This window comes from Chelonia mydas, chromosome 8, assembly GCF_015237465.2.
Source record: "Chelonia mydas isolate rCheMyd1 chromosome 8, rCheMyd1.pri.v2, whole genome shotgun sequence".
Classification (NCBI taxonomy): Eukaryota; Metazoa; Chordata; order Testudines; family Cheloniidae; genus Chelonia; species Chelonia mydas.
Genome location: NC_057854.1, coordinates 104,930,990 through 104,944,077, shown reverse-complemented (window position 1 = coordinate 104,944,077; position 13,088 = coordinate 104,930,990). Strand labels below are relative to the sequence as shown.

General features: G+C 43.9%; 1 protein-coding gene and 1 non-coding gene across 4 annotated transcripts in view; both read left to right on the top strand.

Annotated features, from left to right (window-relative positions):
• Positions 1–13,088, top strand: part of ST3GAL3 (ST3 beta-galactoside alpha-2,3-sialyltransferase 3) — a 388,593-nt gene that overhangs the window by 56,998 nt on the left and 318,507 nt on the right. The gene's annotated exons all lie outside the window — the stretch shown is intronic.
• On the top strand, positions 1,199–1,304 carry LOC114019890. The gene has a single exon (XR_003564855.1). It is a non-coding gene; the product is annotated as a U6 spliceosomal RNA (small nuclear RNA).

The following is a 13,088-nucleotide window of genomic DNA, read 5'->3' as shown; positions in this document are numbered from 1 at the left end:
CTGAATGTGATTATCCAATTTGTATGCCTGTATCATTTCTGTATCTGTAGTTAGAAATATTGACCATATATCTGTATTTCAAATGTGCTACTTTGGGTGTCGCCCACAACTAGCCCTTCAGGTACAACAGTGAAAAGCCAGACGGGGCTGATGGCCCATTACCAAAGACAATGGACTGTGAAAGGGCTTAGTTGTCCAGTGGATGCTCCAGACAGCCTACAAGTAATGGCTACCACAGCCCTGCAGAGACATGGGTCTGAGTTACATTGTACTCCCAACCCCCCCCCCCCGCCCCCAAATGCCAGTGTTTTTCCACTGGAAGACAAAGGGTTCCCACCATACGCAAGAACTGTATAAGGCAGGGGAGTGACATCATTGTGGTTCTCCTCTGCCTCCCCACCCAAAGAGACACTGAAAAACACCTGGAAGCAAGAACTGAACTGGGGGGAGAGAAGTTGATCCCAAGCTGGAAGGACGCCTGGCTTGTGAGTAATAATACCTAAAGTCTCAAGTTGCAGGCCAGTGCGGCTGCCTTTCAAGACTCTCTGTAATCTCCCTGTGACAATATTTAGGGTGAGAAATTACTATTCATAGCCAATTTCTTTAGTGAATCAAGCTTAGTTTGCATGTTTTGTTTTGTTTGCTTAGCAAAGAGAATAAAGCAGATTACTATTTCTTTAATCACTTAAAATCTGCCTTTTATAGTTAATAAGATCTGTTTTGTTTATTATTAAACCCAGTTTATGTAATTTCTAATGCGGAAGGGGCAAGAAGTCATGCATATCTCTCTTCACATTGAGGGAGGGGGGCAAATTTATGAGCTTACGTTATACAGATTTCTCTGCAGCACAAGACAGTATTATATTGGGTTTATTCTCCAAAAAGGGCTTACACATGAGTGCTGGGTGAGTCCTCTCTCACAAAGCTGACTTCAGTCTGTATCTGCAGCTGGGTATGGCTGTGTGTGTGTGTGTGTGTGTGTGTGTGTGTGTGTGTGTGTGTTGCAAGAGGCTGGAGAGCCTAATTCAGCAAAACAGGGAGAGGGAATCCAGGCTGGTGGAGCAGGAGAGTGTCAGTGAAACCCCAGTACATCAGGTGGCATCCTGGACGGGGAGTCCAACCCGTCACAGTGGTGTTCTTATCCCCCTCCCTACTCTTGCCATTGTGTGTCTGGTACGTGTACAGACCAGAATGCCTGGTCTTCCTTCCACAGCGCATGTACTGACATTGGAATGATACAGAGTAGATTAGCGTGGCCCCTGCGCAAGGATGAGATGCAAATTTGTGATGCGTTTCCATGCCTGTTTCTAGTTGCAAAAGTCGTCATTATGCTTAATGCTGCTCTGCAGAGAAGAGATTCATCCTGGCTGGGAGTCTTGTGCCAATCTCTCTGTTTTCTTTTCTTTGTGATCTCTAGGTCCATCCTACAGCAGCCTAGCCTCACATCACCATAGCAGTCAGCATATCCTACATGCAGTACTACTCATCAGACTGTCCTGGGTGGAACTTGCATAGATGACAGTGGGGATACATTTGTGGGGTGCTGAAGTACTTCAAAATTACAGACACTACTTACACTTTCAGAAGAAGCACCATGATGGCTCCAGGCGCCAACCAGAAGCAGACTGAAAGCACTAAGGGGCACAGGAGATGCTTTGAGTCATGATCCTTGAGTTAAAGGAGCAGTGCTTGTTCCTCTAAGGCAGTGATTCCCAAACTTGTTCCGCCGCTTGTGCAGGGAAAGCCCCTGGCGGGCCGGGCCAGTTTGTTTACCTGCCGCGTCTGCAGGTTCGGCCGATCACTGCTCCCAGTGGCTGCGGTTCGCTGCTCCAGGCCAATGGGAACTGCTGGAAGCGGTGGCCGGTACGTCCCTTGGCCCACGCCGCTTTCAGCAGCTCCCATTGGCCTGGAGCAGCGAACTGCGGCCACTGGGAGCCACGATTGGCCGAACCTGCGGACGCGGCAGGTAAACAAACCGGCCCAGTCCGCCAGGGGCTTTCCCTGCACAAGTGGCGGAACAAGTTTGGGAACCACTGCTCTAAGGGCTGCTGTACACTGAAAACTTATATTGGCATAGCTATGTCTTTTAGGAGTGTGAAAAATCCACGCCCATCAGAGGTGTAGCTGTGCTGACCTAACCCGTGGTGTAGACAGCGCTAAGGTGATGGAAGACTTTTTCCTTCTGTTGACCTAGCTACCACCTGTTGGGGAGGTGGATTAACTACAGTGATGGGAGAACCCCTCCTATCTCTGTAGTGAGTGGCTACACTGAAGCGCAAAAGCCGCACAGCTGGGGCACTGCAGCTGTGCCTCTGTAGTGTTTCAGGTGTAGACTAGCCCTCAGTCACCACTTGAATGTGAGCTCAGTGTGTCTCTCACAAAGGAATTCCTGAAGAAGCAATAGGTCATGAGAATGCAAATTGTCTGTAAGCAGTGGTACTAAAGCTTTTATAGTGTCATGAGTTTTGTAATATTTCTCAACCAGTCCTTTGTATTGTTGAGCAGCTGGGGAGCTCTTGGGAAGTCTCTCATGTTTTTTCTGCCTCTTCACCAAAAAAGTTATATGAATTGGATTATATTAAAAGTAGCTTTTGTGGTGCATGGGCTTGTTCCCTATCTCAGAATCTCCTTTCAAAATGATCCCAAACTTGCAATCTGAACTCTAATCCAGTTCCTGTTGTAGGTGAAATTTAAAGGCCTGTGTTATGCAGGAAGTCAGATTAGATAATCTCATTGTCCCTTCTGGCTTTAAACTCTGTGAACAATTTGGCCACATGTGAATGTTATGAGAACAGGAACATTTTACTTTCCTTTTCTCACAGGTGCCATGTCTCAGAAACCGCTTGATCCTGTGACCCGAATTTGCACCACTAATACTACCCCAGACTCCACTGATCACATCACTTTTCAAGACAATCTGAGTATTCTTACGGATTTTGGAGCACTTTGAAAAATCAGCTGTTGAAAGGAAAGCTCATCACACTCTTACCTCTGGAGCTAAGGAGAGGCAATTCAGAGACCTGCAGAAAAGCTTAAGAGATCTGTTTTCCAACTGTAGTGAGTGGGATACAGTGTGATGAGTTCCTTTAATGAACTCACACAAAGTGAAAATGTGCTAACACTAAAACCAGTAAAGCTCTAGAGGGGTTTCTTAGAAAATGTTTAAAGCCTAACTTTAAAGGGACATTTCCTATTAAATATCTATTTAACCTTGTGAAACTGCTTCCAGAAGCTGTTTATAACCAACACCAGAAATGAATTTGTGTTTAAAAGCACCTCATAGTTCTGTATAAATATTATTATAGGAATGACTAGAGACCCCAGTCAAGTTTGTGGTCCCATAATGGTAGGCACGGTGCTAATGTATTGAGAAACAGTCTCTGCTCTGAGAGTTTGCAGTCTAAACAAACAAGACAAAGGGTGAGGAAGCAGAGCCATAGGGAGATGAAGTGACTTGCCCAAGGTCACACAGTACTCCTAGATCTAGTGACCTGCTGGCTAGATTATGCTGTATTCCCAATAATCAATAACTCTACATCTGCATTGTTCAGAGAACCAACAGCATATCCAAATTGCTTTCTGGGGGCAGAGGTCTTCTAATAACCTTTGTTGCAAATGCAAGGATAGCAATATTTCAAAATAACATATACACAGTGTTCTAAAAGTTGGTAACAATCTAAATGGCTGACGGTTGCATGATGTAGAATACCACAGGTATTAGACAAGGAGTAAGAACTTTAGTGTAGGTTGCTTAAAAAACAATTTAAAAAAATACCCCAAGTACTGTGTTTGGAAATTGGGATTTTTTTAACCTTTTGTAGTTTCCGGCTGTTTTAGCTGTCAAGCTTTTTAAAAAAAAATTGCAAGATTTTTTTTTTTTAATGGGATAGTGTATTTTCATCTTCTATCCTCAGAAACGTTGAACTGTGTTTATTAAAACCTTTGTTAAAAAAAAAAACATTTTCAGGCCCAGACTAAGCCTATAGAATTATCACATGAAAGATGAGTGAAAATGAAGTTATCATTGAAATACTCGCGCAACCTTAAATATAGCTGTTGCTAGTGCTCCGGCTATAATTACAAGACTAATTACTATGAATTTAGTTGTCATGACCCTTCTGCCTTGTAAAGTTCTTCCCACGCAGTCTCAACACTTGACATCCCAAGTGGACCATAAGTAGCGCTCTACTTACATTGCAATGAAAACAGCAATATATTGTTTGTATGTCTAGCACTGCTATATGATCCATTACTGATTAGTGAAGTCTTATTTGGGATATTAAAAAGGCCAGTACCACTTGCAAATATGATTTATTGTTAAATTTTTGATATCCACGTGTTCTAGTTTGATGTTTTTGTAGATGTACAATAGACTATTAAACATAAAAACCTAAGTTAATAGAACATTAAGATCGCATATTTAAATACTAGTCAGATAGTGAGAATGTTAAGATCATCATTGCTATGCTAACTGACTTGTATATTGTTCGTTAAAAATAACAGCATGTTACATAGGTAAGCATTCAAAAGTTGGAAAATGTTCAAGTTAGATTTGCACATACTGCTTTAGCTTTGTCTGCTTTGTGTACATGCATTAAAAGTAGTTTCTAATCACATGATCACATTTTTCTAATACAATATAATAAGCTTTTTATAGAGCTTTAGGCCCAAACTTCTATAGTTTGTTACCATGTACGTCAGACAAATGTCATTTACGTGTGAGATGATCCATACAAAGTTGTGTGACAAATAACTTCTGAGGGCATTCTGCGCCAAAAAGTTAAAAATTCTGCACACAATATTTTAAAATTCTGCAAGCTTTATTTGTTAATAAATACATGCAGAGGCTCCAGTACGGCAGTGGGGAGCACAGACCACTGGTTGTACGAAGGTGGGAGATCACCCTGCAGCCTCCCCACCCCCGGGACACGGACTCAGTGGTGAGGCTGCGCCTGATCCTGACACAGCACAAGGCCTGGGCCTACCCCAGTAACACCCTGGGACCTTGCCCCTCTGCGCCAGATGCGGGGCAGGCAGGCTTAACCAGGCAGGATCCAAGCATGAGCTGAGAGGATTCAGTGTGGGACAGTCTGGGGGCAGACAGCTCAGTGGGGGGGCTAGGTGTGGGGGGGTCTGGATGCACAGAGGCTTGTGGGAAGGAGGGTTCCAGGTGGAGGGGCGATAGGACTCTTTAGGGGCTTCCAGGTGAAAGTAGTTGGGGCTCAGCGGAGGGGTCTGGATGTGGGGATATCAGCAGGGGGTGCTGGGGGAGTGGGGCTTGGTGGGTTGGGGGTCTGGGTGCAGCTAGTTGGGGGGTCAGTAGTGTGGATGTGGGGGCTCAAGAAAGTGCAGGGGTGGGGCTTGTCAGGGTGGGGGTTTGAGTGCAGGGAGCTCAGTAGGGGGTAGTCTTGCTGCAGGGAGGGGGTTCCAGAGGCAGAGGTTGAGGTTCAGTGGGGTGGGGTTTGGGAATGGAGGGCTAGGGGGGTTCTGGTTGTATGGGATGAGGCTTGGTGGGGGTGTCTGTGAATGGGAGGTCCAGATGCACGGGTGTTGGGTAGATGGGGGAGCAGCTCCCTGTACAGTCACCCCTACCCGGAGTGATGGGGACAGGAAGCTGGGGAGGATGCTGAGCTTCCTGCAGCAGGGGAAGGTTTCTGGGGGTGGGTCTGACACAGCCTAGCCACTCCTTGCGGGGGAAGAGGAAATTCCATCCTCCCCTGCCTCCAGCCCAGCTGGGACTAGCAGCTGATCCTGACTCAGGGTAGGAGCCGCTGGCTGGGGTGTCCCCAACCCTGCAGTGATTTACCTCTCTGCCAGCTGTTCTGGGTGCCTGAAACCATGTGCCTGCGCAGCTAGGTGTGTGACTGCTCTTGCAGCTTCGCTTCGCTTCGCTTCCCTGCCAGAAGGTCATTTCCCTGTGGGGAAGCAAAGAAATGTGTGGGGGACATGAATTCTGTGCACATGCAGTGGTGCAGAATTCCCCCAGGCGTAACAAATATATACTATGTGTGTTGCAGTATTTGAGAAATGGTATGTTTTCATGCAATTAAAGACTGTCTATTAAAACACACACAGAAAGAGGAGGAGGTAAGTTGATGTTTCCTAACTTGAGCGCTTAACTCCTCTAATTTTTCAAAATAGCTTTGTGCAACATCCTTGTTTTAAAAAATAGAAAAAATATTGTCTTGCTCCTTGATTAACTAAACTCCTCTACCCTATGCTGTGCCACACGTCTCACGTGGCGGCGCTTCAGAGGAATGAGTTGAAATCTTTGGATGGAAGGTGCTAGAGAAACCCAAGCTGCTGCTATTTGTATTTATTTGTTACTCCTCTTGTCTTCTCATACAGCCCTATGGAGGCAAAAATTTCCTGTTAGCACTTAGCAGAAAGTATTGCTTATGAGAGTTGCACCACAGCTATGAGTGAGGATGATGGCTTACCAACACATCTTCTATGAGAGGAACAACAGGAAGCAATGGTTGTAAGCATGCATAAATCCAGGCTACCTGAGGAGATAATGCACCAGTCAGGGATCAATGCTTGCAGTGAATATAGCTGGTAATAAGGAACCTGTCGTTGATAAAAATTTCAGTTTCAATAACTTTAAGAGCCACTTTCATTGACTATCTGTGAGTTTAAAACCTGTCTAGAAGGCTAAAAACTCCAGTCTCTGATGGATTAATTACTGTTCTTTTGTGTAGTGTTTTCAAGTATAGTTCGTTCTTTTACATCCTACCACTTTAATTATTGTTGTACCTTTTCAAGGAGGGAGTTGTCCCCATAGCTACCTTTCTTCACCCTTTGTTCCCTCCAAGGGGCTTAACTAATCTCTGTTAAAGTTTTCTTAAAAGATTCATTAGAAAAAATGTTTGAAATTTGTTCAAGTATGTGATGGAACTGAGTGGAACCTGGGACAGTTTGAGGCTTGCTAACGTTAAATCTTTCAGTAGCTTAGCTAACAGAGCTAGACAAAAACAATATGAATCTTTGCTCAGCTGTCAGCTTTGTTGCTTGTGATGTGAAATCAGTGGCTACACTGGGAGTGGGATGTGAAGAGCTGTTGATATTTGTGAGGAAAGTGTTAGCAGTTTTGTGATGTTTGCTGACAGCCATGTACCTCCTTAGGAACTCTAGATTCTGCCTTTTATGATATCCTGAGAACTATTACTACTTTCAGTACTGTGCTGTTTTCTTTCCTTCCTGTTTCAGTTTCTTATCTTTGTATAAACAATGATTTTGAAAATGGCATGTGTTTTGTAAAACACATATAACACTACTTGCATTTCTGTTTGAGGACTTTTTATTTTCCCTCTTTGGCTTGGTGACTTTGTCCTCTGTCTGACTATTTTTTTGTTTAGAGATTTTTATTTCTACGAAGCCAGGGTAAAAGTGCTGGGCCTATCGTGGTGGAAAATATCCTACTTTGATTCTGGAGTTTGAAAAGTAGTAATACAAAGTGGCTTCGTGAAGTGTTTGCAATGATTGCAACATACCACTGGAGGGCAGTAGATCTGTTTTGCTGCGCCTGTGCTTGATCCTACTTGAGTATCGTTATTCTTTCATTCATCCTGCAGCAGTGCAACATTAAATGTGATTGTTAGATACTTTGTTGCATATTGATCAAAGCTCTGCCATATTATATATATATATATATATATATAAAGAAGAGCATAGCATACGTCTCTTTTTTTCATTACAGTTCCAAAGCTATGAATCCTTAAAAAGTACGTGCTGCTCTTTGGGTACATGTAAAATATATATATTTTTGCCAAAATATTTTTGCCGAAACGTCATTTACGTTCTCTGCAGATCATTTCCTGTCATTCCTAAGAGTACAAAATTTTATCATGTTACTTTTCCTCAATGGTTCATTTAGTATGATTAATGGTAAGATTTTGTCATGGATATTTTTAGTAAAAGTCCAGGACAGGTCCCAGTTTCTGTGAATTTTTCTTTGTTGCCCATGACCTGTCTGTGACCTTTATTAAAAATATCTATGATAAAATGAGAAGGGGTTGGGCAGCTGTGGGGTGGCAGGGCACTCCGGGGCCCCCACAACTCATGGGGGCTCAGCTGCGGGGGTTACCCCGCCCTGCCGCAGCCTCTGGGGAGTTGCGGGGTACCCCCGCTGCCCATGGCTGTTCGGAGCTTGGGGGCCCGCTGCCTCAGGCGGGGTGGGAGGGTACCTCACAGCTCACTGCTGCTGTGGGAAGTGGTGGGACCCTGCAGCTCCTAGCCACCGGGGCTGAAGTCACAGAGGTCTTTGGAAGTTATGGATTCCATGACTTCTGCGACCTCCATGACAAAATTGTAGCCTTAAATATGATATCTCAGGAATTCATGTCAGTGACTTTTGACAAGGTTGCTCTCCTTGCAGAGGGTTGAATTCACCAGTGAGTTGAGGACTAGTACAAAGCCTATACAATGTTTAAATTCTACAGGATCCTGGTCTCGATCAGTGCATGGGATGGATGGGGTTTAGTGCACGAGGCAGCTGTTTAATATTTTGATTTATCTTCATAAGTCAGTATGTGTCCCCATGCCTCATTTACTGCACAGCACACAAAGCTTGCATTGAATTAGGAATTTTTAAAATTTCCTCCTGGGCTTTTTAATTGCATTCATCACTCTAGTCCTAGGAACGTTAATGAAATTATCTTCACAACATCCTAGTGAGGTGGGAAAATATCATAGAATCATAGAAGATTAGGATTCAAAGAGACCTCAGGAGGTCATCTAGTCCAACCCCCTGCTCAAAGCAGGACTAACCCCAACTAAATCATCCCAGCCAGGGCTTTGTCGAGCCGGGCCTTAAAAGCCTCTTAAGGATGGAGATTCCACCTCCTCCCTAGGAAACCCATTCCAGTGCTTCACCACCCTCCTAGTGAAATAGTGTTTCCTAATATCCAACCTAAACCTCCCCCACTGCAACTTGAGACCATTACTCCTCGTTCTGTCATCTGCCACCACTGAGAACAGCCCTGCTCCAACCTCTTTGGAACCCCCTTTCAGGTAATTGAAGGCTGCTATCAAATCCCCCCTCACTCTTCTCTTCTGCAGACTAAATAAACCCAGTTCCCTCAGCCTCTCCTCCTAAGTCATATGCCCAGCCCCCTAATAATTTTCATTGCCCTCTGCTGGACTCGCTCCCATTTATCCACATCCTTTCTGTATTGGGGACCCCAAAACTGAATGCAGTACTCCAGATGTGGCCTCACCAGTGCTGAATAGAGGGGAATAATCACTTCCCTCAATTTGCTGGCAATGCCCCTACTAATGCAGCCCAATATGCTGTTAGCCTTCTTGGCAACAAGGACACACTGTTGGCTCATATCCAGCTTCTCATCCACTGTAATCCCTGGGTTTACTCTTGTTTACATAGAGAACTGCAGGCACAGAAGGTTTAAGGCCAAAATTTGCAAAATTGTCTGCTAATTTTGGTTGACTTAATGATTAGGTGCCCCACTTGAGACGTCTGGGGTCTGATTCCCCCCTCTCCCCCCACAAAAGCCGCTGAGCAGTCACAAATCCCATTGACTTTGATTGGCGTGATTGGTGCACTCAGCACTTTTGAAGCTCATATCCTACAGGTTTGTATTTGGGAACCCAGAAAATGAGGATGGCCTAGCTAGTGGCCACCTCTGAAAATATTTTAGTGACTTGGCCAACATCCTATTAAAAAGTCCATTCCAAGCTCTGGATGCCATTGACACTTTTTTTCTAAATTATACAAAGTGTGAAATAAATAAACTTAGTTATTCCCACAAACACAATACCCTGTACATAGCAAAGATCACAATAACAAAAACCTTAAACCCTCCAAAATCATCTCTATTTAGCTTCATAATTCTGTTTGCTCCTCACGAGTGAGGGAGAAGTGGTGGATCTTGCAGTACACCCAGACAATTAGAAACCTGGTTTCTGTTCCTTGCTCTGTCAAAAGTGAGGTGTGTGATCAGTTATTTCATCTGTAAAATGGAGTGAAGCTGATGTTTGTCTGCTTCCTTGGATAGAGGTGAGAGTTCTTGCTTAGGCCTGGTCTACACCTAAAATTTAGACTGACCTAGCTTCATTGCTCACAGAGGCGTGCCATGACATTTTTAGTCAGGCATGCAAAATAGTGTCTTCTCTTCAGTGTGACCTCACATGGACCACACATTGAAGGCGGAGGATGTCACTTTGTTTGCATGTTCAAGGGCTGGATGGAATCATCTTGGAGGCACAGCCTGTCGTGGGGTATGCCACTGATCGCTCAGGGTTGTGAAAAATGTTGTGACCTGTGCAATGTAGTTAGGTCGACCTAACCTCCACTGTAGGTGCAGCTAGGTCAACAGAAGAATTCTTCCATCAACCTAGCTACCACCTCTCGGAGAGGTGGATTAACTATATTGATGGAAAACCACTTCTGTCAATGCAGGAAGCATCTGTGCTATGAGGCTGCAGCACTGTGGCTGTTCTGCTGTAATGTACACACACCCTTAGTAACAGAGGTGGTTGTGAAGTGTGTAGAGCTATTAACTCCGCTCGGTGGAAGAGGTGAGAGTTGAGCTGGTGGTCCAGGGCATCTTTTACTGAACCAAATTTAGTCCATCTCCTGTCTGGAGCTATAGCTCTGTAAGGTTATTTCAAAATGATGAAGAAGGCTCTGCAGAGTCAGAGAGCATGTGCAGTGAAGTTGAAATGTTCAGAAAATAAGTTGTTTAGCAATCTCTACTGTGCATGTACAGAAGATGAATTTCTTTATAACTGTGTCAAATCTGGGCATATGATCATGGGGACAGTAAAAATCAGCTCCCTGACTTCAGGACTTCCCCTGCCAATTTTCAAGTTTCTGTTGCAAATCTCCTGTTCAAAAATAGGCTGGAAAAATTTAATACCGGCTAACCTACCAATGTGCACTGACCTTATTCTCAAAAATAGCTGCAACGTTTTTGATCAAACCGAAGCACTCGGGCTGAAAAGATTTAAATTACTCTGTATCTCCAGACCCAGGCAGAATTCATACAAGGGTACTGAAAGCAACTAAAGACCAAAGAATCAGAGAATTATAGAAATGTAGGGCTGAAAGGGATCTCGGAGTCATCAAATCCAGCCTCCTGCGCTGAGGCAGGACCAGGTAATCCTAGACCATCCCTGACAGGTGTTTGTCCAACCTGTTCTTAAAACATCTAATGATGGGTATAAAACAACTTTCCTTGGAAGCCTATTCCAGAGTTTAACTACCCTTATAGTTAGAAAGCTTTTCCTAATATCTAACCTTAATCTTCCTTGCTGCAGATTAGCTCTATTACTCCTTGTCCTACCTTCAGTGAACATGGAGAATAACTGATCACTATGATCTGTATAACAGATCTTTAACATATTTGAAGACTGTTATCAGGTCCCCTCTCAGTCATCTCTTCTGAAGAGTAACATGCCCAGTTTTTTAACCTTTCCTCATAGGTCAGATTTGCCAAACCTTTTATCACTTTTGTTGCTCTCTTCTGGACTCTCTCCAGTTTGTCTGCATCTTTCCTAAAGTATGGTGTCCAGAACTGGACACTTTATTCTAGCGGAGGCCACACTGGTGCCGAGTAGAATGGGACAGTTACCTCCTGTGTCTTACGTACAACACTCCTGTTAATATACTCCAGAACGATGATAGCTTTTTTCGCAGCTGCATCATTTTGTTGACTCTCATTCAGTGTGTGATCCCAAGATCCTTTTCAGCAGTACTATCACCTAGCCAGTTATTCCCCATTGTGCAGTTGTGCGTTTGAAGTTTCTTTCATAAGTGTAGTACTTTGCTCTTGTCTTTATTGAATTTCATCTTGTTGAATTCAGACCAATTCTTCAATTTTGTCAAGGTAATTTTTAATTCTAATCCTGTCCTTCAAAGAGCTTGCAATCCCTCCTATTTTGGTGTCATCAGTAAACTTTATAGCATACTATCCACTCCCAAATCCAAGTTATTAATTAAAATATTGAATAGTACCAGACCCAGGACTGACCCTTGTGGGACCCTCCCTGTTTCATAGAATCATAGAATATCAGGGTTGGAAGGGACCTCAGGAGGTCATCTAGTCCAACCCCCTGCTCAAAGCAGGACCGATCCCCAATTAAATCATCCCAGCCAGGGCTTTGTCAAGCCTGACCTTAAAAACTTCTAAGGAAGGAGATTCCACCACCTCCCTAGGTAACACATTCCAGTGTTTCACGACCCTTCTAGTGAAAAAGTTTTTCCTGATATCCTACCTAAACCTCCCCCACTGCAACTTGAGACCATTACTCCTTGTCCTGTCATCCACTACCACTGAGAATAGTCTAGATCCATCCTCTTTGGAACCCCCTTTCAGGTAGTTGAAAGCAGCTATCAAATCCCCCCTCATTCCTCTCTTCCGTAGACTAAACAATCCCAGTTCCCTCAGCCTCTCCTCATAAGTCATGTGTTCCAGTCCCCTAATCATTTTTGTTGCCCTCCGCTGGACTCTTTCCAATTTTTCCACATCCTTCTTGTAGTGTGGGGCCCAAAACTGGACACAGTACTCCAGATGAGGCCTCACCAATGTCGACTAGAGGGGAACGATCACGTCCCTCGATCTGCTGACAATGCCCCTACTTATACAGCCCAAAATGCCATTGGCCTTCTTGGCAACAAGGGCACACTGTTGACTCATGTTTGACAGTGAACGACTGATAACTGCCCTTTTTAAAAATGTTGAACTATAGTGCCAACTACTATGTTAATGTATCGTTGTAAAAACACCTGCCCTGGATGACTGCTAACTTCCTAGCCATTTTTAAAGAGAAGCAAGGGTGACTGCGTTCGGGGGTGGGTAGGAAAGTCTATTACAAAGTGCTTAGATGAACATCTGATGATTATAAATCAGCACAGATACTTCAAACTTTTAAGGTTCTTTGGAAAACTTAAAGGACGCTGGGGAATGTAGTTTAGACTTTTCAGAAGCTTTTGGTAAAAAGACTAGATGAAACTAAAAGGCCACAAATAGAAAACTGATAAGAAATACTAGTTCATATAATGCACAATTAGCCTGTGGAATTCTCTGCCAAAATAGATGATTGAGTTCAAGAGTTTAGCAAGTTTCAAA